Source organism: Anarrhichthys ocellatus, unplaced genomic scaffold (assembly GCF_004355925.1).
Source record: "Anarrhichthys ocellatus isolate YVR2014 unplaced genomic scaffold, GSC_Weel_1.0 scaffold828, whole genome shotgun sequence".
Taxonomy (NCBI): Eukaryota; Metazoa; Chordata; class Actinopteri; order Perciformes; family Anarhichadidae; genus Anarrhichthys; species Anarrhichthys ocellatus.
This window is the reverse complement of record NW_022280802.1, coordinates 1-4,870: the sequence shown is the minus strand read 5'-3', so window position 1 is coordinate 4,870 and position 4,870 is coordinate 1. Positions and strand designations below refer to the sequence as shown.

Below are 4,870 nucleotides of genomic sequence, written 5' to 3'. Positions count from 1 at the left end.
TAACCTAGCTAAAGCCAGGCGTAACCTAGCTAAAGCCAGACTTAACCTAGTTCAAACCTGATTTACTGACGTTTGGATTAATCTAGTGACCTTAAACTAACTAAACATAAAAACGATTTGAGACGACAGACCACAAAGTTTTCCAGGATGTTTTTGATAATTTTCACCAAATCCCACGACAGTTTCTATTAATTGAGTTCATGTTTCATCTCCACAAAAAACCAGTCAGTGAGTCAGAAAGAATGAGCCGGTTTATTAGCCCTCATGTTAATCATCAACATCATCATCTTCCACTTCCGACAGTCTCGTGGCTCGGGTTCATACACAACTCTTTATCGGTCAATAGAATCTAATAGAAAAATCTGCAGGTTACAGTTAGGACGTGTGTCCGTTAGAAAAACAACAGAAACCAAAGAAAGGCTCCCCGTCACCCCTTCAGGACGAGGGCTCGGTACAAGGAAAATCTAAACCGGAGTGGACGGGTGGCGTCGTGTCCTGTCCTGGTTCTGAGACGTTTGGGGTGGGGCTTGGTGTGACCAGTAGGTTCTTGGTTTAGACCCAATGGGGGGGGGGACCTTGAACTGGGGGGGCTGGACACCAAACAACCGTCCACAGTCAGATCTAATCCAGCAAAAGCCAGACTTAATATATTTTAAATCAGACTGAATCTAGCCAAAGTCTGACTTAATCTAGACACCAAGCCACCGTCCACTCCAGTGCTTTTTTAATTATTATTTTTCCGGGGGGAGTTAAACCCCCTTCACTACAGCTCTCCTCATCTCGGGAGCCGCCACGCTAATGAGCTGCGGGATCGTTCACGTAATCAAATGGTCCGATTACAGACGTGTTGGAGAAAAACAAAACAAATCACAAATCCCAGCAACTTTTTAAAGCGTGACGACGTCCGGACGGACGGAGACAGACGGACAAGAAGAGAGAGAGACAGTTAGCCTAGCAGTCTTGAGAAAATAACACATACTTGGCTTCTCTTTGCAAAATCGGTTAGACACAAACATGTGAATTAAACAATATCATCTTTAACAGGATAACAAAGTACATTTTTAACTGGAGAGCACCCGCCAGAAAGTGGAAATTTACACAAACCATATTATCTTATCGACAAACTGAATACTCAAAAAACGGATAAAGAGATTTAAATAGACCCCCCTGAACAGGAGAACTCATTATTATCGTCGTCATTATTATTATCGTCATCGTCGTCATCACACATACAAGAAGCAGAACCACTGATTCAATATTCAACTCAACAGACGCCAGATCTCCCTCAAAGCAAGACAAACCTCTCTGTGGTCCGACACGCTAACAGCTAGCTAACGCACAAAAATACACACAATGCTAACACACACACACACACACACACAATGCTAACACACACACACACACACACACAATGCTAACACACACACACACACACACACACACACACACGCACACACACACACACACACACACACACCGAAAGCTGGAATCACGTCTACGAAGGAACACAATCTGTGAATTAATGCAAAGGAGGAAAATGTAAAGTCAAAAATCTAAAACACACGTTAAAACAAGCTAACGGGTAGATCACAAATCCTGCTGGGACGTGACAAATACGTCCATGTTTGTTTAAAACGTATTTGAAATGACGAACGTGAATGTTCCGAGAAACATAATCCGGCCTTAACAGACACACAAGCTACAGCTAACACACAACCTACAGCTAACACACGTACCGCTCAGCTAACACACACCACACACGTTTAGCTAACGAATATTAGGATGTTGGGAGAATCAGGGATAATTTTGTAACGCTGACACATTACTGAAAGGTGTCGCTCCCTTAGCTGGCCATGTGGTTCTAAAAGATAAATGGATATTAAGCCTAAATTAGGTATTTGGAATCGTTTCACATTGTTATGACAGTTTGTTAGCAGCTAAATTTAGATGTTAAGCTTTTTTTTAAGCAGCAGAGTGGATGATATTTGTGTTTGAGTTTTATTCAGATGTTAATGTCAGTGAAGCTCCTTTGAACACATTTCTTTTCACTGGTTTGCTGACAGTTCTGGATTCTTTATCAAAATGGGAGAAATTCATCAATATCTGACGTGAAATTACAACAGGGAGGCTGACGTGAAAGTTTCCATTCTCACCAACTATTCACTAGAAGTCGTGAGCGTAGCAACGTCACGTTAGCGCACGTTAAGCTAACTGTTGACACACACCACAGAAAACCGTAACGGCCTCCACTTTAATTCAACTTACAAAAAACGAGCAACACATGTTCAGTAAAAGCTAAGTCACACGGTTAAGCTAACGCATACAGCTAACGCAAACAAACATTTGAATGCTACATTGGCGTCATGTCGGGAAAATCGGGGATAATTTTGGAACGCTAACATATTACTGAAAGATGTCGCTCCCTTAGCTAGCTGTGTAGTTATAAAGGATAAATGGATATTAAGCCTAAATTCACTATTGATAATTGTTCCACATTGTTTGTTAGCAGGTAAAGAGCAGCAGAGTGGATGATATTCGTGTTTGTTGGGTTGTATTTTGAAGTTAATGCCAGTGAAGCTTCTTTGGAGACATTTTTTCACTGGTTTGCTGACAGTTCTGATTATTATATATTTTTTATCAAATAGGAGAAATTCACAATATCTCCCAAAAAACAAAAACGGTAACGCGCATGTTCACTAAAAGCTAACTCACTCCGCTAAGCTAACGCATATACAGCTAACACAAACAGTTATTGTTCAGGCAAGACATCGTTTCAGTTAAACAGTCGGCTAATAAAACACAGCAAACAAACATTTCGACCACCACATTTGTTTCGCTGACACACAGGAGGTAACGCACAAATCTTTTTTGTGAACTTGCTACATTTAGCGCAATACATCGCTAATATAATCGATAACTTCATTGTTCAGCTACCAACACGTCTTCTACAAAACAAAATCGGCAAAAGTAGAAACGGAGAACTAAGTTACAACAGTAACGTTTAAAGTAACTTTCCCCTTTTCTTTGTAATGAAACTTGAGTTGTGGAGGAAACGTGGCGTCGGCTGGAGACACAAACTGTTTGACCACAGAGAGATCTGGCTTTAGACAACGCAATATAAATCATTTATTCATCATCACATCATAAAAACTAAAGAATCACTATCGAGATACAGGAATAAGAACTATCATCAAACCAACAAAAGAAAACAATAAACGCGTCATTGCACCTCCAAGATGGCGACTTGAACAGGTAAAATTAGACCGAGAACAAACAGACCCAGCGACCACAAATTTAGTACAAAAACAGTTTTTTGTCTCCGACGGTAAAACATTAAATTTCCATCTGACGCTATTAAAAATATTTCTATGCCAAAAAAAATATATAATAACTGAGAGTCAACACACACAATCTGACGCATGCTTTTAAAACATTATCATAAACAAAAATAATAATAATAATATCTGATTTTCTTACTCAAGACTGCTAAGCCTCATACCGATTTCTTATTGGAAAATAAAACTAGACAAAATATAGATTATACTGATGTTTTTTTGTTCAAAGCCACACTGATACATCTTTTAAGTTCAAGTTTGATAAAAATAAAACAAAAAGAGAAAGCAGGGTCTGTGGAGACCCGAGGCTAGTCCCAGAAAACCTGCCCGACAAAATATCAACTTTGTAAGTTAAAAAAAAACAGAAAAGAAAGAGTTCGTGATTTGTTTCAGTTAATCCGTAAGTTTGTTTTTCTCTACAAAAGGAGGAAGCGGCAGAGCGTTGCTAGGAAACCCCGATTCGGTTGCTGTCGACGACCGTCCAGGGCCTTCACCTGGTGAGGGGAGGGGCCTCTAGTGATCCTGAAGAGACAGGAAATGACATCATTGTTCTTCGTCGTTCTGCTTTAGACGTTGTTGCAGCCGTGGAGTCGAATGAATGGTTTACGTGTCGTGTAGAAGAAATACGTCAAACATTATTAAACTTATTGATTACGAATATATTTATGGTAACAATAACAAATATTACACCCAATTTCACTGGAAGAAAAAAAGATATATACAAATATAATATATATACACACAATATATATATTCTTGTTTCTTTGTACCATTAGGTTTAACGTCTGAAATGTTTCTATATTTTTTTTTTTCTTTAAAGATTGTGTTTGAAATCCTGGATCAGCAGAACTTTCTAAAGTAATACTGCAGACCAGAACCTGGTTCAGCTCGAGACCAGCTAGAGACCAGGTGAGCGTGGTGTTTGTTACCTGTATCTGGGCGGCGTTCCACAGGTACGGCTGCTGCTGTCTGTAGTATTCTGCTAACGCTGCAGTGTAGTCTGGGACAGAACTCTGCTGAGAAGACTGACCTGAGGACACACAGGGACATCAGGACAGACAGACATGAGAACACACACAAAGCGACATGAGGACACACACACAAAGCAACATGAGGACACACACACAAAGCGACATGAGGACACACGGACATGAGGACACACACACAGAGACATGAGGACACACACACAGAGACATGAGGACACACACGCACACGGGGACATGAGGACACACACGCACACGGGGACATGAGGACACACACGCACACGGGGACATGAGGACACACATCACGTCTCTGCTGGTTTGATCTCTTTGTTAGTGTGAACATCATCAACATGTCTCATCAGGACTCTGTCTTTGTGTGAGTCACATGATGAACGTCATTTACTCTGTTTAGTAATTGGAGGGACGGACAGACAGACAGAGACGTTCAGACAGAGAGAGAGACGTTCAGACAGAGACGTTCAGAGAGAGACAGAGACGTTCAGAGAGAGAGAGAGACGTTCAGACAGAGACGTTCAGACAGAGACGTTCAGA

At 40.8% G+C, this 4,870-nt stretch overlaps 1 long non-coding RNA gene across 2 annotated transcripts; it reads right to left on the bottom strand.

The window, feature by feature from the left end:
• Positions 1-232: 232 nt before the first annotated feature.
• On the bottom strand, positions 233-4,443 carry LOC116377033 (uncharacterized). 2 transcript variants are annotated; one of them, XR_004212171.1, is made up of 2 exons: positions 4,265-4,443; positions 233-3,899 (listed from the first exon to the last, which is right to left on the bottom strand). It is a non-coding gene; the product is annotated as an uncharacterized LOC116377033 (long non-coding RNA). The 2 variants fall into 2 exon arrangements; XR_004212170.1 differs by having other exon boundaries at positions 233-3,857; positions 4,265-4,439.
• Between the last annotated feature and the right edge of the window lie 427 nt (positions 4,444-4,870).